Genomic DNA, 25,914 nt, shown 5'->3' with positions numbered 1-25,914 from the left:
GCAAGCGCAACACCAAATCTTTTCTAGGAATTGCAGGCAGCAATCTGCGCACAAAGATAACTTACATAAGACTTCGTTGCATCAAGAAAAACTGGTGCAGCCCCGAAACAGTACATGGATGCAAATGGCAAGTAAAGTATTGAAGACAGTAATTTACTTTTTTTGAACGAGAAGACAGTAATTTACTAACCTTGAACAAGTACAATAGAGTAAAATTTGCAGGCCGCTAGTTGTTCACTGATTTTTTGCTGCCACCTGTGCATTGAAATTAGCCTCAGACCATCGGTAGATTATGTAATGATGTACTTGTGAGAAAAATCAGAAGCACAAGATGCTAATGTAGATTTCATGACGTGTACCTAGCGGTGATGAGTTCAGGAAATCTTCATCTTTTTTGAACGAAACAGGAAATCTTCATCTTCTGGGAACAGCTGCAGGTTTTTGAACTTCAGCAAGAACGCAACAGCGGCAGGCTCGAAGTCCAGTAAGCTGCCAATTTTTATGAGTTCAGCGAGCGAAGATATCTGATCTGGCATCTGAAACAGCAACCCATGAGATATCTCATGTGCAAAGTAGGTCGCAAATTCAATCTTGTCTTCGTAGCTGGATACGCCATCAGTTCTCTGCATGTACAGCTTTGAATTCTCCCTTTCCCACCGAAGCATTCGTCTGGCCTTCACCTCTACCACCTCTCCAGAGGACAAACTCACACTGTATGACATTGTGATCGGTTCATCGGTCTCTTTGATAGTCACATTCAGGAGGCAAGAAACCATCTTGTGCCTATCTTCGGCAGGAATGTCAAAAGCAGGATTCGAAAGGAATGCGATGACTATTTGGAGCAACCCAACCTTGATCACCTTACTCAGAACCACTGTTTTGAAACGGCTATTAGCTGAAGTGAAGGAATCATTCTTGGTGACTGCTTTTGAGATCGTATTGACACCGATACTACCATATATGCGGTTGAACCTTGCTCGAGACATGGAAGGTAGAGCAGAAGAAGGATACCAGATGAATAGCGATTGCTGAGGATGCTTGCTGAACAAATCTGCCAGCAGTAGATCATCAGGAATGAACACATTCTCCTTGTTTGATAAAATAATCTTGCCATCAGTACATACTGGAACCTTGACACAACCAGAAAGAATTTCCTCTGTTTTCTTGGTCCAGTTCGTTGCAATAAATTTCCAGAAAGCGAAGCAATCAGATATGGCTAGCTCGTGGACTGAACTCTCCCATGTGGCCCATAGTTTGCAGTAGTCTTCAGAACAAGGTCCATGCCTCACACTGAAAGCAAGTGAAAAGAATTCAAGCAGCTTTCTGTCATAATATTTGTCCAGAACATGCAGCTGCAGGCCAAATAGATTGTTCTTATCATACAGAACACAACTTCTTGAGCGCACCTAGTCTCCACCCTCTGTTTCATTTGGTATCAAAATCCAATTTCTGTTGTTGTTGTCAGGCTTCCAGTCACATTTCTTCAGATACCTGTAGATCCGGGAAATAGTATCTGTATCTGTTTTGTTCCTCAGATACTGGGCAATAAGATCTTGTGCACAATTAACATCCACAGTCACTCCAATCATCGCAAGGGGATGTTTGAATGAAGCTATCTCTGAACCATAGAATGCATCATCGATGAAAGGGCCATCTTCCATGTGTAGAAAACATTGTTTTGCATCAAAGAGAATACATTCATCAGGACATTGGTAGCCCAAGGATGTCTTCAACCACTTCTTGGAAATCTTAGTCTTTAAATCCCTTTGGAGGTTCAGTTGCAGAGTCGAAGTAGTTCTTCATACACTCCAGAAACGACAAAATGGTAGCTTTGGACATAATGGAAGGATCATCAGGAATGCTGAGGCCAGCAAGGACAAATCTGGCACCAAATTTCACTTCAACAGTAACACCCAACTCCCTAAGCTCATCTTTATAACCCTATATATCCTTCCCCAAACCATGACAAGTGTCACCATCATCAATGAACGGTAATATTGCTATGGGAGATAGATATTGCCATGCATTATCAAATTGGATTGTATTTGAGGAAGATTGGAACCCGAGTGATGTGTGTATCCACTTCTCTGTGCGCATGCAGTTGAAAAGCTCAACAGGAAGTGGGCTGTGTGTTCTCAGCTGCCAATAAGCTAGTAGTAGAGCTAAGATATTAGCCTTCGTAAGTGATGACTCAGATACCATGCGCTTGAAAACATTGGCTATAGCCTTCGATGCCTCCTCAAATCGTGTGATCAAACCGGCCTTCTTCAACTCTTCTTTGTATGAACTGATCACACTCCCATAGAATCCTAAATCAATTATTGGAACTCCTTTGAAGATCTTCACAAGGCACTCCCATTCAGAATCCACAAGAAAAGAGACATTTGGAGCACAAAAGGCCACATTAGTCTTCACCCATTTCAAATCTCTGAGCTTCCTTATGAAATCTTGACATGAACCAACATAACGGATGCATTTGAGGATGAATACAGTAGACTCAGAAGTAATAGCAGAGGATCTGAACTTGAAGTTATCAATAACAAGATGGTAATTGTTTTTGAACCCAACAATAACACCAAGCAACTCCAGCTCTGGTTTATATGAAAGGATGCCCCTACCATAGAACTCGACATCAAGGAATGGTTGGTCACTGATACAAGATGCTACTGCCCATTCTGAATCTTCGATGATACAATCAGAAGGACACCTATAGCCAAGAGTACTCTTCATCCAACCTCCACCTTTGACACTGTCAATCAATTGACTTGGAGATAGAACCTTCTCTCGTAGGAACCGAATGAGCCGAAGCAAGGAGTACACACAATCTCTGGTTAACACGTTGCTTGCAGCCATGGACATGAGATGGCTTCCAATGTAAGATGATGCCTCCTGAAATTCAAATCTCACCCCAATTGCCTTGAGTTCCTGTTTGTACACATGCACCTTGTTTCAATAGAATTGTTGATCAATCATTGGTATATCGATGAATGAAGTTCCACTTTGCAAAAGACTTCCCCAGTTAGCACTGGACAGAAATGATTCATTTGGTGGCTTGTACCCAACGGATGTCTTTAGCCAACTCCCTTCTTTTACACAAGCCAGGAATCGATCTCGTAAAATTACACCATTTGACTTGATATTCCGTATCCATTCCAGTAGCAAGAATGCATTGTCCACTGTGAGAGGCGATGAGACAGTATGGAACCTCGCATTTGGTGGGTGTATGAAAGGCACATCTGAGGCATGCAGATGCATCTTGAGAAATTCCAACAGCTGATCCTTAGATGTGTAGTTCCCAGCAAAATGGCCTACTGACTTGTAATCTGCTGACAATTCAATGTAGCCTTTGTCCCTCCATGGGTTTGCACCCAACAAACCAACCCATTTGCTCCCATTGGCTGGAACTATTATGCTTTTTCTTTCCTTGACAACATGGCCACCGCTGTCAATTACTGGCATGACATGGCAGAGTTCTGATAACCAGTACTTCTCTATATAATTCATCTTAAATGAGTGGTACAGAAAGTGTGCAAAAGCAATGACAGGCCTTCGATCAATACTCAAGGAAGCAGCAACAGTCAATCCATAACTGTAGACAGAGACAACCTCCATTCTTGCATGGTTCCGAAGCCAGCTTTCCACTGTCATCTTCTCTGAGAAACTATCCAGAGCAGCCTGTGTGCTGGGATGGAGAAAGAACCGATTAGAAGATGGAAACTCCCTGTTCCAGCTGATTAGCCATGATGTACAGTTCATATTAGATGCAGTGCATAACCTATCATCCCGTTGACTAGCTCTGGATATGCTCCAGAAAGAGAGAACACCATTCCGATCAACATATTTCAGTAGAGGAACAGACATCATGTTTATACCAGAAAAACAGTTTTGCCAATTACTCGCGACAAAATATAAGATTTCCAGGTAAAGCTGCTCATGTACCTCCTTGACAAGATTAGACCCTTCAATGCATTTTGCGTACCATTCAGTGCTCACGCTTTTGATACCAAGAAACTCAAGCACACTGTTGTATCTACTATTGTCAAAATGGGAACTAAGAATGTAGGTTCCATGAGTTGACAGACTCTTCAAATCTGCACCAGATTCCCGTGCTTTGCCAAGGATAGTCCAAAAGGCTGGCTTAAGCCGTGCAACTTCACTGGGCTTGCAGAATATCTTCTGTGAAGCATAAGATTCACATGGAACTATATCGTCGGCGAGAACCTTGTTTTTGATGCCAGACCTAACTGGCTCATGCAGTGGAATCAATGAAGAATTGACAGGTAGGAAATTGAACATTGATGGCAGACACATTTCAGGTGCAGCTCTGGACTTCACAAGTGTTACAAGAGCATTCATGAAAGCACTTGGAACACACTCGAGAATTCCCTTGTTCCATGGACTGTCGAACAGTATTGCCCCCCTTGATGATGCAAGGAGGAAGTCAGCCTGGATGATGAAGGGGAAATTTGTTACCATTTCAGTAGGGAGGAAAGCATAGACTCCAGGTGATAGTTGCTTCCCACGGGACAGACGCTGACCATGTGAAAAGGCCAGGCTTAACACCCATTCATCGATTTCAGCACGTTTATCAACCCTGTTCTCTGGCTTGACTGGGAATTTCTGCCTCCACATATAATAACCACATTCTTCTTCTCCTTTTCCACTCTCTTCAGCTGATAAATTGAGTGTATAAGACTCAGCATGCATGTTCTTTCTGGCTTGGTAGTTCTTTTCACTGGAAATTGAGATCTCACTAACAGTGCTACTCTTTGGATCAGAGTTATGCTCCTGGATAGAAAGCTTTCTGATTTTTGATAGGAACAGCAGCATTTCAGGATGCAAGCTTCACAGCTGTTTCTTCACTGTAATGCAGTTTATCAGGGAAAGACTCTTCATTTCAGCGATGGCTCCCGTCTCCCCCTCTCCCTGTCCCTCTCCCGACGTCTCGCCCCCCTCCCCCAGCCCCACGCCGGTGCTCACCCCGAACCCGGCGGCCACCCCTTCGGCGCCTGCGCCTCCCCCCTCCTCGAAGACGTCGGCTTCCACCTCCTCCTTGTCTCCCTCGGAGGCACCTTTTGTGTCGTGCGGTCGCACCAAGCTCGAGCGCTGGACCGCCGATAGCCCGGCCTCCTCCTGCTCGGGTGACTCGCTGCCATCCTACCGCGACATCGTCCTCTCGTCCTCAAGCGCGGCCCCTTCTGCGCCCTCGACGGCGGGCGGTGGCGAGCCTGTGGAGGTGGCGGCGGGCGCGTCATCCTCGGCGGCCCCTGCTGCGGCTGGCCCTGCTCCCCCGCCGGCGGCTCCCAGATGTGCCCCCAGGATCACGCTCTTTCGCCGGTCTCGTCCTGGTCGGTGCGGCACTGCTTCCTCGACTGGCGCGGCTCACCCCGATCCGGGTGGTTGGCAGAAGGCTAAATCCCATGGTGCTCGGCGGCGGCGTCTGCGTGCGGCTCGTCCCCCACGCTGCTCAGTGCCTACTGACCTCACCAGCAAATGCTTCAATTGTCTTTCGCCCTCTCACACCGCGGCCTACTGTCATGAGAAAACTCGTTGCTTCCGCTGTCGGTCCCAGGGCCATCGCTCCTACGTGCGTCCTAGGGTGGCCAGTGGCGGGAACGCATCTTCTTACGCTACTGGGCGTTGTTCTGTGTGGCGGCGGATCTGCCAGGGCTGTGATGCTGCTCGCGCTGCCCCCCCCCCCCCTCCCCCCCCCCCCCCCCCCCCCCAACCCCCCCGGCAACGGTCTTCTCGGCGGGTGTGGCTAGGGGCCCCGTGTGGCGACGGATCGGCTTGGCTCGCGAAGCTGCTAGCGCGGCGACCCTGCAAGGGTCTTCTCCGGCAGGTGTGGCTCGTGGCGCTGGTACGGCGAGGGGTTCCGTGTGCCAACGAATTGACTCCGGTCGCGAAGCTGCTAGCACTGCACCCCCACAACGGCCTTCTCCGGTGGATGTGGTTGGTGGTGCTGATACAACGCGAAGCCCTCTAGAGATGCAGGCCCAAGACCAAGGAGCACAGGCGGGAAGGTCACGCCGGCGTTGACGTCCGTGCAACCGTCGGCGTTCTGAGCTTGGTTTTCCTGACCCTGCTCCGGCGTCTGACCCGCTGCCGGGCGCTGCCTCCCCTTCAACAATCTGTGTTGCTGAGAAGGCACGGATAGCTCTGCTCCCATTGATGTGGTGCAAGTGACCGAGAAGGCAGCGGGGCAGGACCTCCCAAGCGGGGTTCTCTCTGCTTCCATTGATGTGGCGCAAGGAACCATGGAAACGACGGCTGTTGTTAATGAGGTGTGCCCGACTGTTGCTGAGAGGCCTCTTTCTGCTTCCGTTAATGTGGCGCAAGGAACCGAGGAGACGGCGGCTGTTGTTATTGTGAGGCCTCGATCCGATGAGATGTTTCCCTCGGTGGCCTCCCCTACGCTAATGCGCTTTGAAGTTGATGTTGGAGCCGGCGGCTGTTCATGGAATCATGTGAACAAGGTTCCTGGGTCTCTTCCATCCCCCAAGCCCATCACTGGGCATCCGGTTGATCTTGGGCCTACGATGACGGCTTCAGCCTCTTGCCACCATTTACCTATTTCATGTGGGTTGGACCGGGATCTTCAAGTAACCTCTGATTCCGATACAAGTGGTGTGGGCTTGGGTGAGGCTGCAGCCTGGAACTCCCCCGGCCAGTCGACGGTGTTGGTCTCTTTCGGGAACCTGCCTGTCGGTGCAGCAACGGATGGAGTTCCTCCTCCGACCTCGCCCAGCTCGCCTATGCAATCGCCCCCCCCCCCCCCCCCCCCCCCGCTATCCCGGAGTTCCATCTTCTGGCGATCCCCGCTATCCGACCTCGCCCAGCTCGCCTATGCAATCGCCCCCCCCCCCCCCCCCCCCCCCCCCCCCCCCCCCCCCCCCCCCCCCCCCCGCTACTTCTCCCCTGTTGGCGGGATTGCAGATGACGCCCCCACCAATAGATGGCCCGGATGCTGAGGAGAATCGGCCCTCATCACCTCCTTTGGAGCAGGAAGTTCCCCCCTCGGCTGCCGGCATGGTAGTCCCGTCAGTGACTCCATCAGTGGCTGGGGGCCCTCTGCTCTTCCTCTGGCCATGGGCATGGACGGCGTGGTGGGCTCGCTGGTGACCCCGGCAGCAGTTGGGGCTGCCCCCATGCTTTCTGCCCAGGTAGACTTCATCAACAAGCTGGCCCGACGTGCTGTCGGTCTGCTTCCTGTCCCCCGAACTAATAAGAGGAAGGGCAGGTCATGCTTGCCTAGGGAAGCTTCGCGGCAGAGCCGGCGGCTTGCTAGGAAAAAGGTGGAATTTGGCCCTGAAGACTTGGAGAGAAGAATGAAGAAGGCAATGCAAGCTGTGGATATTCTTACCGAGCAAGATGGCATTGATCAACAGGCTCTGGACGACTACGCAAGGCTGTTTGGTAAGGCCCTTTCTGATTCACATATCCGTGCCTTGACTGCTTTATTCAACTGGTCTCTTCCTGATGATTTTGGCCCTGGTAATGAGGGGTTTGAGCTTCTAGCTGATTAGTGAGAGAAGGTCTCTAGATATTTGTGGTCGTATTTTTGTTTGTCATTAATGGATCCAACTAAAATTCTTATCAGGGGCCTTAATTCTTCAGCCAGGCAAGACTCGGTTCGTACCATTGTTGATTCAGCTCGTCCAGACATTGTCTACATTCAGGACACTAAAATGGTGGAAGTAACAAGAAGGACGCTTCTGTCGGCATTTGGCTCTGATTTCTCTGAGTTCATTGAGGTCCCTTAGGCAGGTGCTAGTGGAGGTATTTTGGTAACTTGGCGACAGTATATTGGAATTCTGGAGGTCAATGTGTCGATAATCACAGCAAGACCATACAATTCTCTTCAGCTGAGGGGCAACCTTGGTGGCTTACTTGCGTTTATGGACCACAAGGAAATGAGGAGAAGATACAATTTCTGCAGGAACTTCCTAATATCATAGCTGACTGCCCAGGCCATGGGTTGTAGCTGGGGATTTCAATCTGATATATAAGGATCAGGACAAAAACACAACAACAACAATAAAGCCTTTAAGTCCCAAACAAGTTGGGGTAGGCTAGAGTTGAAACCCAGCAGAAGCAATCAAGGTTCAGGCACGTGAATAGCTGTTTTGCCAAGCACTTTTATCTAAGGCTAAGTCTTTGGTATATTCCATCCTTTCAAGTCTCCTTTTATTGCCTCTACCCAAGTCAACTTCGGTCTTCCTCTGCCTCTCTAGGATTTCACTACGCACTGGTGCCTCTGGAGGTCTCCGTTGGACATGTCCAAATCATCTCAACCGGTGTTGGACAAGCTTTTCTTCAATTGGTGCTACCCCTAATATATCACGTATATCATCGTTCCGAACTCGATCCCTTCTTGTATGACCGCAAATCCAATGCAACATAAGCATTTCCGCGACACTTATCTGTTGAACATGTCGTCTTTTCGTAGAGCAACATTCTGCACCATACAACATAGCAGATCTAATCGTCGTCCTATAAAACTTGTCTTTTAGCTTCTGTGGTGCCCTTTTGTCACATAGGACACCAGATGCTTGGCGCCACTTCATCCACCCTGCTTTGATTCTATGGCTAACATCTTCATCAATATCCCTGTCTCTCTGTAGCATTGATACTAAATATCGAAATGTATCCTTCTTAGGCACTACTTGACCTTCCAAACTAATATCTTCATCCTCCTAAGTAGTAGTGCCGAAGTCACATCTCATATACTCAATTTTAGTTCTAAATTCGGGTTTCATCTCCATTAGAATGGCTAGATTTAACGTTGGCTCGCCACGCCTATCACAATCCTCCTCCTTTACCAGGGCTTGGGACCTGCTATGTTGAGACAACATAGACGGAGTTAGATGAGGACAAAAAACAACGCCAATTATAACAGGGCCTCGATGGGTCATTTCAGACGCTTTATAAATGACCTTGCTCTTAAGGAAATCCCTCTACATGGTCGCAAATTTACGTGCTCAAACCAACAGCTCTCCCCTACCCTAGTCAGGCTGGATAGGGTCCTTTGTTCAGTAGATTGGGAGGAAAAATTCCCTTAATTGTTTATTGTAGAGTATGGCTTCCAATGACTCAGATCACTGCCCTCTCTTGCTTGGTCTGCGGGACAACATGGTTGGTTGCCAAAGATTTCATTTTGAAGCCTTTTGGCCGAAGCTTGAGGGGTTCCAGGAGGCAGTTTCAGTAGCATGGAATTTTGTTCCAGCTAGGCCATGCCCGTTCATTTCTCTGGACCGCAAATTTAAGGAAGTCTCTAAAGGGTTGCAAAGTTGGAGTGACAAGAAAATCGGGCATATAAATTCCCAACTTGTCCACGCCAGGGAAATTCTCCACCAGCTTGAGATTGCACAAGATGCTCGTGTGCTCGCTGCAGGAGAAGCATTGCCTCGCGTTGGCTTCCCTTAAACGCACCATCGCCCGGCTGCGTTCAAGGATCAATTGGCTAAAGAATGGCGACGCCAATACAAAACTTTTTCAGCAGCATGCTCGTCATCGGAAGAGGAAAAACTTCATTGGGAAGCTAGATTCTGATGATCAAATCTACACAAATCATGCCGACAAAGCTTTCATTATTGATGATTTTTATAACAGTTTGCTAGGTACACATGTCGATAGGGAAAATACGGTGGACCTCACTGAATTGGGGCTGAATACTCATGACCTTACTAAACTTGACCTCCCTTTCAGTGACGAAGTATGGAGAACCATAGAGCAGCTACCCCCAGATAAAGCGCCCGGGCCTGATGGTTTCACGGGTAGGTTCTACAGGTCCTGTTGGTCAATCATAAAAGATGATATAATGGCTGCAATTTCAGCCATTTGGAGCAGAAAGTTTGTCAACTTCGAGGTCCTCAACACAGCCTTCATCACCGTACTCCCTAAGGTGGACTCAGTAGAACGGCCAAAGGATTTCCAGCCTATTAGCCTAGTTCATAGCTTTGCTAAACTAGTCACTAAGCTGCTGGCCAATCGTCTGGCAAGCCGGCTGCAACAATTGGTGTCTCCCAACCAAAGCGCTTTCATTAAAGGTCGTTTTATCCAAGATAACTTCATGTTGGTCCAGCAAACAGCAAGGTTCCTTCACCAGCAAAAACAGCCACGAATTCTACTCAAATTAGACATTTCTAAGGCCTTTGACTCGGTGTCGTGGCCTTTTCTCCTTGAGGTGATGCAACATTTGGGTTTTGGGCTAATTTGGAGAGACTTGGTCAGTGGGCTGTTAGCATCTTCTTCTACTCAGGTTCTGCTGAATGGGATTCCAGGCAACTCTATTGTTCACCAACGGGGCTTGCGTCAGGGTGACCCCCTATCACCTATGTTGTTCATCTTGGTTATGGACGTTCTAGGACACATGGTTTCAAAGGCAGCCAATGAGGGCGTCGGTGTTTTGGGTCCGGCGGGTCCTCAACCGACTAGTGAAAGTGTACTGCATGTTCCTAATCCCGGATGGTGATGCAAAGAGACACAAGGTTTATACTGGTTCGGGCAATAGGTGCCCTACGTCCAGTCTGAGAGGGCGATCTTGTATTCCTTGCACCGAGGTGCTTGTAGTATGGGCTTACAAGCTGAGCGAGAGGGGGACCTAGTCCTAGGTCTCTGCGTGGAGCGGCGTGAGTTGCTTGAGATGTTGATCTCTTACAGTGAGGAAGCGTGTGCGTTACAGAGCGTTGTGCGTTGCTTGCCTGTGTGTCTGTGTCTGTGTCCGTGTCCCCCTAGAAGCGGCCCTGGTCGCTCCCTTTTATAGTTGAAGGGAGGCACAGGGACGGTATATGTATTTGCTACGTGGCGTTTTGTGAGCGGAGGCGGTATGCCGAGCTCTGTAGCTCATCACTGTGGCGGCATGGTCGGTGGAGCGGCCTTGTCCTCGGTGCACTGGAGCGACACGCCGGTCACGGCTGATCCTGTGCGACGTGGGAGCTCCTGCGGCTTGGCGCAGGGTATGGTGCGTACTGCAGACGACGTGTTGGTCGTTGTATGTTGACAACGTAGAGAGCCGAGACCCAGTTGGTGCAGAGGCTGAACCATTGTGGGGGGCTTGGTGGGTGCGAGTCCCGAGGCTATAGGAGCCCGGAAGTGGATAGCCGAGGCTCGGAGGGAGTAGTTGGTCTTGTACGTCGATTCCGAGGCTACAAGGACCCGGACATGACTCTCCACGCCGCGCTGTCCTTGGAGCAGGTGGGGTTAGGCAGCACGGGTGTCAGTCGTGGGCACAGCGCCGAGCACAGCGACCGGTAACCCCCGCCCCGTCCTGTCCCGGACGGCATGGCGTTGATGTGACTCCCATTTCGTCGGCCACTCCGCTGTATCGAGCCGTCGTTCGGCTGACGTCGCGGGAATGGTTGGGCGCGTTGGTTGGATGTGACGTCCTCGTCCGAGGCCTCGTGGCGCGGGGCCTCGGGCGAGGCGGAGAATCGGTACCTCGCCCGAGGCCTTGCGGTTTCATTTTGGGCCGAGCCTTGGATAAGGTGGGGGTTTGCTGGTGGTTGTCTCTTGGCTTCGATTTTTACAAGGTCTAAGCGATTTTTTCAGTTCTTGCTTAGGGGACCCCTTTTTATGGTACCCGACAGAGGGACTCCTGCAGCCCCTCTCTAGGCCGGTTTTGCAGCACAGGATCTCTCTCTACGCCGATGATGTGGTGTTGTTCCTCAGTCTAGAAGCTGGTGACATCAATCTGGTAATGGAAATTCTCAATCTTTTTGGTGATGCTTCGGGGCTTAAAACCAACCTTCAAAAGAGCAGTGTTTTACCCATCAGGTGTGGTGACATGGAGTTGACCGCCATCCAGAACCTGTTGCCTTGTGCGGTGTCCGAATTCCCTTGCAAATATTTAGGTTACCCCTCTCCCTTAAGAAGCTCACTAAGGGGCAGATCCAGCCTATTATTGATAAGATTGCAGATCAGCTACCAGGTTGGAAGGCGGACCTCATGACTAGGGCTAGAAGAAAAGTGCAGGTACAGTTTGTGCTCACTGCTATGCTAGTGTACCTTGTTATGGCCATAGACTTCCCTCCCTAGGTGAAGGGTTGAGATGGCGACTAGAGGGGGATGAATAGTCTTTTCTAAAACTTAATCGTGTCGGCTAACCGATACAAATACGGAATTAAAACTATCGGTCTAGCCAAGACTACATCCCACTATATATGTTCACTAGCACCTTGCAAAGATAACAATTATGCAACAAAGGTACCGGGCTAGCTAGAGCTCTCCTAAACAATTCTAGGAGTAAGGTTACACAAACCTATGCCACTAGTACTTTAAGCAACAAGGGAGCTCCTACACATGCTAGTAAGCAAAAGCACAAAGCTAACTAAGCTCACTAGCAATGCTCAATAATAAGGCAACCAATGCCTAATTAGAGAGCGCAAATACTTAGTTACACAAACTAAGCAATGTGACTAACAAGGTTACTAAAACCAAATTAGCCACGCAAGGGAGCTACTTCTATGCTACACAAGCAAGAAGGTAATTAGCAAGCTACAGAAGCTATCTAATTACAAGAGCAACTACACAAACTTAATATGTATAAAAGTAATTGCAAGCTTGTGTAATGAGGATGCAAACCAACGGGAAGAACAAGGTTGACACGATGATTTTTCTCCCGAGGTTCACGTGTTTGCCAACACGCTAGTACCCGTTGTGTCGACCGCTCACTTGGTGCTTCGACGGCTAATTAGCATCACCCGCTAAGCCCGCACGTCAGGCACCGCAAGAACCTACCCCTTGAGTGAGGGTAGCTCAATGACACGCTTTACTAGAGTTGCTCTTCGCGGCTCCCGTGGGGCGAGCACAATGCCCCTCTCAAGCACTTCTCCAGAGCGCCGCACAAGCTTCTTGCGCGCTTCGACGAAGACCACCACCAAGCCGTCTAGGAGGTGGCAACCTCCAAGAATAACAAGCACCACCGGTTTGCAACTCGATCACCTAATACCACTCGATGCAACCTCACGATGCAATCGTACTAGAATCACTCACTCACACAATCGAATGATCGCTATCAAGTATGTGTGAGATGGAGGGCTCCCAAGCTCTCTCAAGCATGGACACAAAGTCCCTCAAGGTGCTCTACCAGCCATGGCCGAAGGCCACTTCTATTTATAGCCCCAAGGGCTAAACTAGCCGTTACCCCTTCACTGGGCAACGGTCGGGCCGACCGGACGCTCCGGTCGTGCTGACCGGACGCTGGACCTCAGCGTCCGGTCGCCCGCAGACGGTCACGTGTCCTGATTCCAACGGTCACTTGACCTGACCAGACGCAGCAGCTTTCAACTGACCGGACGCTGAACCCCCAGCGTCCGGTCGTTTCTAGTAAGGTACCGACCTCGACCGGATGCGTCCGGTCACACTTGATCGGACGCAGCCAACGTCCGGTCACACTCCAGCTTCTGCGTCATCGTACGTCAGCCTGACCAGACGCAGCCAGCCAGCGTCCGGTGCATGCAGATCCAGCATCTAGTCAGTTGACCGACGCCAGCATCTTCGCGACCAACTCGTTTTCACTTCTAGCTTCTTCACCCTTTCTCCAATGTGCTAACCACCAAGAATTTGCATCCGGCGCAATAGAAAATAGGCATTTCATTTTTCCGAAAGCGCCGAATGTGCCAACACCACCAAGTGTACACCACCATGTGTATATGTGTTAGCATTTTCACAATCATTTCCCAAAGGATGTTAGCCACTCAACTTGCCACGCCACTCGATCCTAGCGATAATGCAAAGTTAGATCACTCGAGTGGCACTAGATGACCGATATGCAAACAAGTTTGTCCCTCTTGATAGTACGGTCATCTATCCTAAACCCAGTCATAAACTTCTATACACACCTATGACCGGTGAAATGAAATGCCCTAGGTTATACCTTTGCTTTGCGCATTCCATTCCATCTCCTTCAATGTCGATGCAACACATGCACCAATACGATCAACAATGATATGATCCACTTCATATCATCACATGATCATATTGGTTCATCGATCTTGACTCTACTTGCTCTTCACCGTTGCCATCGTCCATCGACGCCAAGTCTTGCTCAAGCTTCACCGCCACGTGGTCCATCACTCCAAAGCCTTCGACTTGCCCTTCACGCTTACAACCGGTCCATCAAGCCAAGTCTTGTCTTGATCTTCTCCACCTTGATCACATGACTCAATGTCATGTCTCATGTGCATTTAAGCTCCTTCATCATCACATGTATGAGCTTTGCAACATTTTCAAGCCATTTTCACCTCCATGGCATATGTTTGTCACACATGTACCTGTGGACTAATCACCTATGTATCTCACATAAACATAATTAGTCCAACTAAGTTGTCACTCAATTACCAAAACCAAATAAGGACCTTTCACTAGGCCATCAAAGCTGTGGATAAACTTAGACGGGGTTTCCTATGGAGGGAAAGAAAGGAAGTAAAAGGGGATCATTGTCTTGTGGCATGGGGCAAGGCGAGCCGTCCACCGGAGCTTGGTGGTTTGGGGATCTCGGACCTGAAATATCTTGGATGGGCGCTGCGGATGTGCTGGGTTTGGCTTCAGAAAACGGAACCCCATAGGCCCTGGGCGAACTTTCCTATCTAGGTGTCTAGACAGGTCCAAGCCTTCTTCAGATTTGCGGTTGTCTCTGAAGTTGGCAATGGGGCAAAAACTTTTTTCTGGGCTGATAAATGGCTGAATGGACAATCAATTGCAGACCTAGCCCCTCATCTTCTTGCTGGAATACCAAAAAGGATAGTAAATAAACGCATAGTTGAAGAAGCTCTTACTAATCGTGCTTGGGTTCTGGATAGCTGAGGTATTATGACAGTGGAAGTAACGGTGGAGTTCCTCAATCTCTGGGATCTCCTTTATGAGTTTCAACTACAGCCGGAGGTTGAAGACGCTCACATTCGGCGTCTTTCTTCTAGTGGTTAGTATTCGGCCAAGTCAACATATGAGGGTTTTTTCATAGGATCCACTCTTTTTGGCCCATATGAGAGAATCTAGAAATCTTGGGCTCCACCCAAGTGTCGTTTCTTCATATGGCTGGTCGCACATGACAGGTGTTGGATGGCTGATCGGCTTGCAAGGCAGGGGCTGCCACATCTGGCACAATGCCCCCTCTATGATAAAGAGGAGGAAACTGTTAATCATCTGTTGGTTTCTTGTGTCTTTGCTCGGCAATTTTGGTTCTATTTGCTCCAGCACTTTGGGATCCAACAATTCTATCCACAGCCTTCGGATTTGTCTTTTGACGTGTGGTGGGAAAATTCAAGCAATGCTACTGTTGGGTTAACAAGGAAGGGGTTCAACTCTCTTGTGATCTTAGGAGCATGGACCTTGTGGAACCACCGAAATAGGTGTGTTTTTTACGGAGCTACTCCCAGCTTGGGTGGTGTTTTGGGTTTTGCTCTAGAAGAGAGTCGGCTTTCAGCTGTAGTGGGGCTCGAGGGCTATCTTTCTTGGCTTCCCAGCCTCCCCCTCCCCCTATAGCCCTATAGTGTAGAGGACGTCTAGTCTTGGTCGCCTCTTTGTTTCCACAGGTGTGTTTGTACTTTTATTTTGGAGTGGTGTGGTGTGTTTTAACTGGGGTCTCTCCCCCCTTTTTTTCTTAATATAATGAAGCGCAGTTCTCCTGCGTTTTCGATAAAAAAAGTTGTTTCTTCACTGCATCAACCTTCTTGCTCTTCAATGGCAAGATGATTGTGGTTGTAGGTAGGATTTTGGAGCATCCATATATAGCTTTGATATCTGAAAGGGTAGGTCCAAATTCCACCCACTCAGGGACAATGTACCCAATATTGCATTCAGCACATGGTTTCTCATCAAACTTGATCTGGTAACCATTACTAAATATATGGGGCTGGCTTGATATCAAGAAAACACTCTTTAACCCATACCTAAATTAAAGGCACAAAATATTAGAACTGGTATTGAGGCAACTCTTTAACTCCGCCTATGTTGTCTCAACATAGTAGGTCCCAAGCCCTGATAAAGGAGGATGGTTGTGATAGGCATGGCGAGCCAACGTTAAATCTAGCAATTCTAATGGAGATGAAACTTGAAAAAAACCGTTGGGGCGTAACCCTCTTAGCGACGCGCCATATTAGAATCCGGGTATGGTGTTAAATGGGCAAGGGCCGGGTCGGCACCCCCAGTGACACGCCGTGTCGCGATCTGGGCATGGTGTCACGTGAGCAAGGATCGGGTCGTCGCTTCTTTAGTGGCGCGCTACATCGGCGCCCGGGTGTAGTGAAAAATGAGCAAGGGTCTTCACATCTGAGTCGATGGGTGCGAAGGGTAAGGAAGCTAGTCGAACCAACTAGGATCCATTTAGGTAGTTAGAATGTAGGGTCGCTTACAGGTAAGTTAAGAGAATTAGTTGATACCGCGACTAGGAGGCGTGTAAATATATTATGCGTTCAAGAGACTAAATGGAAGGGTCAGAAGACGAAGGAGGTGGACAATACAGGTTTTAAGCTTTGGTACACAGGGACAGTCGCGAATAGAAATGGAGGAGTTTTGATTGATAAGAGCCTCAAGAATAGTGTGGTGGGAGTGAGAAGGCAAGGAGATAGGATTATCTTAGTTAAGCTTGCCGTTGGTGATATAGTCTTGAACGTAATTAGTGCGTATGCCCCAAGGAGGCCTCGCCGAGAGTGCTAAGAGACAGTTCTGGGAAGACTTAGATGGCCTGATTAGAGCTGTACCTAGTAGTGAGAAGCTTTTTATAGGAGATCTTAATGGACATATAGGTACTACAAGCGCAGGTTTCGAGGCAGTTCATGGAGGTTTTGGGTATGGTAGTAGGAATCAGGAGGGGGAGGAAGTTCTAGACTTCGCGGTAGCTTTTGACCTGATGATAGCCAACACTTTCTTTAGAAAGAGAGAATCTCATCTAGTGACCTTCATTAGCGGACACCACTCTAGCCAGATTGACTTTGTCCTCGCAAGAAGAAAGGACAAACAAGCATGCTTGGATTGCAAGGTGATACCAGGAGAGTGTTGTTTCTCAACATAAGCTTTTAGTGGCAGACTTTCATTTTCAGGTGCGGTGCCCGTAGGGATAAACAAGCTAATATTGAAAGAACAAAGTGGTGAAAACTGAAAGGGGAGATGTCAGAGGTATTCAGAGAAAGGGTTATCAAAGAAGGCTCTTGGAAGGAAGAAGAGGACATAAACAACATGTGGGAGAAGATGACAACCAACATTCGGAAGGTGGCCTCAGAGGTGTGTGTGGAGTAACCAAAGGAAGTGGAGACGAGGCTAAAAATACTTGGTGGTGGAACGAGGAAGTCCAAAGGGCTATTAAGGAGAAGAAAGAATGATATAGACGCTTGTATCATGATAAGAGTGTGGACAACATAGAGAAGTACAAGGTGGCAAAGAAGACTGCAAAGCGAGCTATAAGTGTAGCAAAGGATAGAGCGTACAAGGATCTTTACCAACATTTAAGTACGAACGGAGGAGAGAAGGACATTTATAGGATGCCTAGAATTCGTGAGAGAAAGACAAAGGACTTCAACCAAGCCAAGTGCATTAAGGATGAAAGGGAGCATCTCTTGGTGAAGGAGGATGAGATCCGACATCGATGGCAAGAGTATTTTAACAAATTATTCAATGGTGAGAATACGGACACAACCTTTCAGTTGGATGACTCTTTTAATGACATCAATAGGCATTTTGTGCTGAGAATCCAAGAATCTGAGGTTAGAGAGACATTGAAAAAGATGAAAGAAGGTAAGACGATGGGACCGGATGGTATCCCAATCGAGGTGTGGAGATGCCTCGGGGACATAGCTATAGTATGGCTAACTAAGCTGTTCAACCATACTTTTCTATCGAACAAGATGCCTGACGAGTGGAGAAGAAGTATATTGGTACCGATCTACAAGAATAAAGGGGATATTCAAAGTTATACTAATTATCGGGAAATTAAGTTGATGAGCCATACTATGAAGCTATGGGAGAGCATTATCGAGCATCACTTGAGAGTAATAACGCGGGTCTCTATGAACCAATTTGGTTTCATGCCCGTAAGGTCAACCATGAATGCCATTTTCTTAATAAGACAAGTTATGGAGCGGTATACGGAGAAAAAGGACATACACATGGTTTTTATTGACTTGGAGAAGGCTTATGATAAAATATCAAGGAATATTATGTGGTGGGCTTTGGACAAACATAAAGTCCCAACGAAGTACGTCGGGCTCATTAAGGACATGTACAACAATGTTGTGACTAGTGTTTGAACAAGTGATGGAGACACGAATGACTTTCCGACTAGGATAGGACTACATCAAGGGTGAGCTTTGAGCCTCTATCTGTTTGCCTTAGTGATGGATGAGGTCACAAGGGACATACAAGGGAACACTCCTTGGTGTATGCTTTTCGCGAACGATGTAGTGCTAGTTGATGAAATCCGGATAGGAGTGAATCAGAAACTTAAGTTATGGCGGGAGACTTTGGAGTCCAAAGGTTTTAGACTCAGTAGAACTAAAATTGAGTATATAAGATGTGACTTGAGCACTACTACTCGGGAGGAGAAAAATTTTAGTTTGGAAGGTCAAGTAGTGTTTAGGAAGGATACCTTTCGATATTTAGGATCGATGCTACAAAGAGACGGAGATATTGATGAAGATGTTAGCCATAGAATCAAAGCAGGGTGGATGAAGTGGCGCTAAGCATCTGGTGTCCTATGTGACAAAATGGTACCACAGAAGCTAAAAGATAAATTTTATAGGACGACGATTAGATCTGTTATGTTGTATGGTGCAGAATGTTGGCCTACGAAAAGACATGTTCAACAGATACATATCGCGGAAATGTGTATGTTGCGTTGGATTTGCGGTCATACAAGAAGGGATCGAGTTCGGAACGATGATATACGTGATAGATTAGGGGTAGTATAAATTGAAGAAAAGCTTGTCCAACACCGGTTGAGATGGTTTGGACATGTCCAACGGAGACCTCCAGAGGCATCGGTGCGTAGTGGAATCCTAAGCCAGGATACTAACGTGAAGAGAGGCAGAGGAAGGCCGAAGTTGACTTTGGTAGAAGCAATAAAAGGAAACTTTATACCCAAAGACTTAGCCTTAGATAGAAGTGCTTGGAAAACAGCTATTCACATGCCTAAACCTTGATTTGCTTCTGCTGGGTTTCAACTCTAGCCTACTCCAACTTGTTTGGGACTTAAAGGCTTTGTTGTTGTTGATTGAGGCAACTCTTTGAAATGAAATGAAACGGATCGGCATACAGTCAAGCAATAAATGACAAGAATGCATAACACATTTTGGCTGCCAAAACACATTCAGACCCAACTTATATGAATTTGAATTGATATACATAGAAGAAAACTAGCACATCTAAGGAATAGCTCACTGGCAGGGTTAAACTAGTTCATCAAGACATGAAAGAAAATATGAGCATATGCTCTTTGAGAGTAATTGCTTATATTCATTAAAAACATTAATGTGCCAATTTGCTACAGCAATCAAACCCAGGAGCAAAATTTAATAATGTTCATGCCAGAAAAAATAATATGTGCAGATCTTAAAACAAAACATTTGAAGGTCATGATCAATGTTTTCCATTGTTATACATACTAATACATGTATTAAAAAGAACTTGACCCAAATAAATTGGATACATATGTGTGAGCTCCAGTACCACAATTAAGGAGGTCTCTCTCCCAACGTCACTGGCCACCCAATAAACTTATAGGAAATGCATAAATTCCAACAGTGACAATTTTAAGTAGTGGTCATACTTAGTGTCATATCAATGCATCAAGCATTAGACAAAGTTCCAGTAATTAGGAATTAAAGTACTATTTGGCATTTATTTGCTATTATATTGCTTCAGTTTGACAAAACAGTTCTAACTAATCCATGAAAAGCAAACCAATTTGTGATGGTGAATAGAGAAAACAGAATGCTCTAAGCAACGCTTAACATAGTTCCTGCCATTTAACAAAATAATTTCATCTGTATCAGCTATCACAATCTTTGACAATTCCAACAAACTTCTCCTTTAAAAAAAGTTCAAGATATTCTAATAGCTTAAAAACAAAACACAAAAGATTGACTCAGCTGCAAATATTTACCTTTCTCTCCGATGTAACCATGGCGTCTGTTTCCCTTCTTTGTCGATTTCCCTACACGACAAATGGAATCTATATTGGTCGATAAGAATCCCCTCTCATTGTTGAAAATCAGCAAAGTCGAGGATGCACCAGATCCAGTAATATCCTTTGATGTAATTAGAAACTCCAAAGAAGGTGCTACTCCAGACGGGTACTCATTGTCTTCGGCATTCTAGTTTTTTTTAGAAAGGAGACATTAATATGGGAAATAATATTAAGATTTATGCACTAACAAATGGAAACATGAACCAATGAGGTAGACTGATCACCAAAAATGGTAACACCAATCACAGTTGGTGCTGTGTCATTGTGGGTGTTAGTCTAGTGTCCAAAAAGTTTTAACTATAGTTTCTGAGGAATGTATTTTATGGCGCTGGGCTGGTGCTAAGTCACTGCAACAGCTTCTATGTAGGTCGCTGCCTATGGCTGTCTAGGCACCAGGTGGGCTGAGGTCGGCTGTGTTTTCTAGCGGGTGGCGCTAAAAGTCCTGTACTAGGTTTCTTCGGGGAGTAGGTTCTGCCTCTCCTTTGTTAGTTTCTCTTCTTAATGAAATGACATGTAGTTCTCCTGTGTCGTTTCAGAAAAAAGGTCTGGGTGGCTTCTGTATTGGAACTCTGCAGTTGTTCAGACTTTGGGCCCTATTTTCCAAAATAATGGGATCATTCCTTTTCGTCTAGTAAATTATGGGGTAATGATCTTGTCACCCTTTCTAAAAAAAGAGAAACAATTAGCTTTTGTAGGTTTCACAAGTCGACAGAAAACAAGCCTGCAATGACAGACAATTACAGTGTTTCTTTTCCAGGAGTATTGTTTTTCATTGAAGAACAGGAACAGAACAGTATTGTAGTTTTCCAAAGTTATCAGGGATCAAAATACATGAAGCAATACTGATCGCACACATCAAAAAAAAAAATCTGTAGAAAAATGACAAGGGCAGCTCAACTACAATTATCAAAGAAACCCCATAGCTGAAATTGTTAGCTAAAAGGGAACATCCTTTGAGCATACATTTTATAGCGAGTGAACTGATGCATGAACTTTAGGAAATGGAAAAAGGTATGTGTTATCATAGCCAAATACTACCTCCGTTCTCAAATACATAGTATCCAAGCAATTTTGAGACAAAATAAGGAGCCTAGCAAAAGACTGCTTTACCCCTTACAAATTAGGATGGAGTAGTTCAATTATTATTTTCCTTAATTACTAGCTAGTTGTTTTGGGTGATGCCAAGTTTAAAAAGAATCTCAATATTTCCTATCAAAAAGGACTGAGGAGAAAGGGGGTTGAGGACCCAGAATACTTTGTATTTTGGTACAAATTTTATACTCGGGATCCCTTATATTTGAGGACAGAGGGAGTACACAATATCATTACCAGTTATGTGCATAAATGGTAACGATAATGCAACAAGAGTAGCACAAACTAAGTAATAAAATTCTACTATAACCCATCTGCTCATATAAACTATTTTTTTTTTCTCAAATACTCAGGAGAGCTGCATATAATGCATTAAGAAGATGCACACATAAATTCGATCAATGTCACTTTGGTTCCTGTCTACTCTACTCTTCTGTTACTTGGTTCATGAAGAATGATGAAGTACACGTATGTTAATATCATACATTAGTACCCAATTTGGGAGCTTACTCGGGTGCCTATAGTAGAGGGAATGCGACACTATGTTTTGTTTCATATTCAGACTCAACTGCATCATCTGGCCTATAGTGTTATTGTTTATTTGTCCTCAAGTACTGGTTCATGTGGGGTGCCAGTTCATACAACAGGGTCTTATATACTTATACATACAAAATCATTGCTATAGGCTGCAACAATCAAAAACATTTTACCTCCTGTTTCCGGGACTTTTTCCTGTATGATGCAGAGAACTGTGTTTCATTTCATTAAGAAGAGTACTAATGTACAACGACACGCACAACACACCCAAGACCAAAACAATCTAGAACAATTTATACATGCTAACATGCTTGCCATGCTTGAACAAAGGACATGTCCAAAGCACATGAAGAGCACCTAGAGGTCAGAAGCCAGCCACGCCATAGGGCCTCCATGACCTCTACCGTCCGCACTCCAAGGATACAATAGGACTAGTACTCTTGAAAATATAGTTATTTCTGTGTTTACAAATCTCCAATGCTACTAAGTTGATCAAAGTATTGAGTCTTTTTTGGCGCTCGTTCTTTCCTGGAATAAATAATGAGAATTTTATAATTGCAACTATTTTTCCTTTTATCAGATTTGTAACTTCTAATTGTGTTAACCCCTAAGATTTAAGTGACATGGCAGTGAAATGAGTCTGGTTTATTAATACAAGCAAAACAGAAATATATGTTTTGTTCAATAGGTGTTACTCTTTCCGGATACATGATGAAGATTTAAGAAACATGTGCCACTAATCAAAAACTTTTTGAATCATTTTTTTGGGCAATTGTAGGAGTCCTCCTGAGGGAGGGGGCTGGCAGCTATGGTGGAGAGGGGTTGGCGGCTAGGGCTGGCGGCGTGGGGAAGGAGACGGCGAAGGGAGAGGGGGCGGCAAGCGCAGAGAGGGAGAGAGGGAGATAGGGAAGGAGCAATCGCTCTTCTATTGCTTGATTAGATTGATTACATCCTCCTTGTATTTATAGTCCCTATTGGACTTGTATCCCAAGCAACTACGGGAGATCCTTATAGATTGGATTCTCCCTTCCATAACTAACCAAACTCTAATATGGTAAACCTCTCTAATCTAATCCTTCCTGGATGACGGCGGCAGCGAGGGCGACGGCGCACCTCCTCCTGGCGCGCGGACCCTCTAGGGCGCGCTGGAACCGGTTGAGGCCGGCCAGCGCCCTTCTCTGGGCCTCACTAGGCCCGTTAGCTCTGGGTTGCGGGCCTCTCATTAGACGTATGACAGCAATAGACCTTAAACATTGGCTGGAACTGATTTTGTTGATTTCATGTATCTGTTGTATGCTTCAAAGAAATGGACTAAAATTTAATAAAAATAATACAAACTGCCGGCCTGTAGTTATGTAATACTGACTCGAGTGGCAACATAGATATTTGACACATGAAGTTACCTCAGTCCCAAAAAAGAATACAATTCTAGATGCATTGTCAGTTTAAGCACTCAAAGTTTGTTTGACCAGATACATAGGTAAAAATATTAATGTTTATGATGCCAAATAAATAAATTATGAAAAAAATATTTCATGACAAATCTAATGTTACCTATTTTGTATGATAAATATTAATATTGTATCTAGAATTGATTTTTTTTTAGGATGGAGGGAGTATGCATGTACCTTATTTTAATCAGAATTGGTGAGAAATTAAGGTCACAGTAACAAAATTCTCTTTTCTCAATCGAGATTAATTGTTTTCTAGAGAACATTTTCCACAGGCATGCAACATACATAAGTTCCAGCAGGCTTTTAAAATTCTATACATAATGAAAGAAATAGGACCATGATCAAACACTTTCATGAATTCCAGTCTAAATTTAAGGAAATCTTCTGCAAGCAGCAAAAGAAACCAGCAGAGGAATATGTGAGCCCACAAGACCGCAAGCGTGGAATTGCAGTCTACTTTTTACAAAACTGGGAGCAGTTTTTTTTTTTTTTACCAGAGGGTTTTTACAGCAAAAGGACACATCTAGTGACAGAAAGAGACCCTGAAAACAATTTGAAGGTCAACTCTTTTTGTTGAACTGTAGGAGTATTCCTAAAAAAAATACATTTTCGGTTGCAAAGAAGCAGAAATAATGCATTTATCATTTGCTCGTTCTCAATCAAATCTCGAGAATAGGAATGTCTCCGAATCACAGCTAAACAGTAATTTTGCTTTTTCGTGCTACCAGTCTAGGTGCGTCTTAATTTCTCAATTAATTTATCATTTATCATTTGCTCGTTCTCAATTAATTTCTTAGGCAGCCTAGTCATAGGACTTGTAAAAGGCATCTCCAATTGTTCCTTAAAACTTTTGGTAATTTGGTAAATTGATGAGTTTTCCAACTGACTAAAACAAGATGGAAGCATATGTTGGGTTGCTCAAACAGTTTCCAAAATCTCAGCCTAAAATAGAAGACAATTTTACATAAGGAATCATATACTATTTCTAAATTATCCTAACCTAACCACTTTTATATATTCTCTCTTATAATTTACATTAGGAACCCTGTCGTACTCTTTATTCTTTCTCACGTCCTTTCACATTTAGATTGGCTGATGGATATGGGCGTGGTAGGCGCGGATATATCCACGTGATCGGTTGATTTTCCCAAGCGCGAAAAGATTGGGAGTTGACATAGGGAGTTTTGGAGCGCAATTTTCTTTCAATCTTGGCAAAAAAATCAAGATTGAGAGTGCTTTTTGGAAACTCTTGGAGATGCTCTAAATTGTAATCGCATTTGCAAATTGTAGAACTTGAAAGAGTACTCGAGAACCAGAGAGGGAATGCGGTGCTAATAATAAGGTATAGAAGTAAGAAGTCACACAATAACTAATTATGGAAGGAGCAAGAAATAAATATAGCAAAATTGTAGAGCATACTATCCTTCCGCTCACACTAGAACAGCGACAGCAAGATGCGCCGATTACCTGCACGAGCTCCATGAGGAAGTGCACGTCCTTGGAGTAGAGCTCCTGAGAGAGGTAGTTGACGGCCTGGTGCATGTCCTCCGCCAGCGGGTTCTGCTCGCCGCGCCCGATGAAGTAGCGCTCCCGCCGGATCCTCTCCACGTGCTCCCGCGGCGACGCCGGCGGCGGCATCGCCGAGGACGATGACATTCTGGTGGTTCCACTTCCACTCGACTCCCAAGGGAAAGGGACGGCTTGGGTTGCGACTTGCGAGAAGGTAAAGATTTATAACTGCGGTGGTGATGCCAACGGCGGTGAACTGGACTACCAACGGCGTGGTTCCCGAGACAGCGGAGAAGGGAGACGAGGGGGCACTTGGCGTCTCGGCTTCGAGGCCGATTTTGTAACGCTGGGGGACGGCGATAAAAATGCGGCGCTTGGATTGGCGATGTTTCTTCTCGAAGCCTCAGACTGGACTTGAGCAATCTGCGGCCTAAGCCGGGTTCGGGCTGGCTAAAAAAAATCCCGGTTATTCCGGGCCGGAAAAAAATCCTGCCATGGACATCTTACTAGGCAAGTCAGGCTCCATTTTTGGGCCAGGCCGGGCCTGGCCGGGGCGTTCCCTGTATTTTATAATGTAAAATAGCCAAAAATAGCATTTTGGGCTAGGCTCGAGCCAAGAATTTTTTTCTGGGCAACAGGATCTGTGACCAGACCCTGTCCAGTAAGGTTCGTGGGTGGGCCAAAACCCATCGGGCTCGGGCTGGACTAGGATCAATTTGCTCAAGTATACCTTAGGTCAAATTAGGACAAATTTTGGTTCGCTAGACATGTCTTACCTTCTTTGCTTAGATTCTAAACTTTAGCTGGTAGGGATCTAAACGAGGCAGCTACAACTTAGCTAAACTTTAGCAAAGGGCCAAAACATACATAATCTTTCTAGTTGCTCCAACCCAGCTAAAACATAGTTAAAGGCGAAATTGCCCCTCTATTTTTCTATATCCATATCGGCCTCAACAAAAGTAAGGGCAGCATTACAAATAAACATCAATGAGCTAGAGGATCCAAACAATCCTAACTAAATTTTAGCCCGCTAATTTGGCTAGCTAAGGTTTAGCTAGGGTGGATCAAACAGGGCCTTAGCTAGGAACCGAAGAAAGCACTGGGTTTGGTTCTCTTGTCTTGCTGTCTTGATTTCTGCGCAAG

General features: G+C 45.9%; 1 long non-coding RNA gene and 1 pseudogene across 1 annotated transcript; one reads left to right on the top strand and one right to left on the bottom strand.

Moving 5' to 3' along the window:
* Positions 1-24,918, bottom strand: LOC136486580 (uncharacterized; annotated as a pseudogene).
* Positions 6,957-8,605, top strand: LOC136486581 (uncharacterized). Its single transcript, XR_010766874.1, has 3 exons — positions 6,957-7,163; positions 7,241-7,416; positions 7,601-8,605. It is a non-coding gene; the product is annotated as an uncharacterized lncRNA (long non-coding RNA).
* Positions 24,919-25,914: the final 996 nt, after the last annotated feature.

The sequence above is a fragment of the Miscanthus floridulus genome, chromosome 10 (assembly GCF_019320115.1).
Source record: "Miscanthus floridulus cultivar M001 chromosome 10, ASM1932011v1, whole genome shotgun sequence".
NCBI classification, from domain to species: Eukaryota; Viridiplantae; Streptophyta; class Magnoliopsida; order Poales; family Poaceae; genus Miscanthus; species Miscanthus floridulus.
This window is presented reverse-complemented; position numbering and strand designations above follow the sequence as displayed.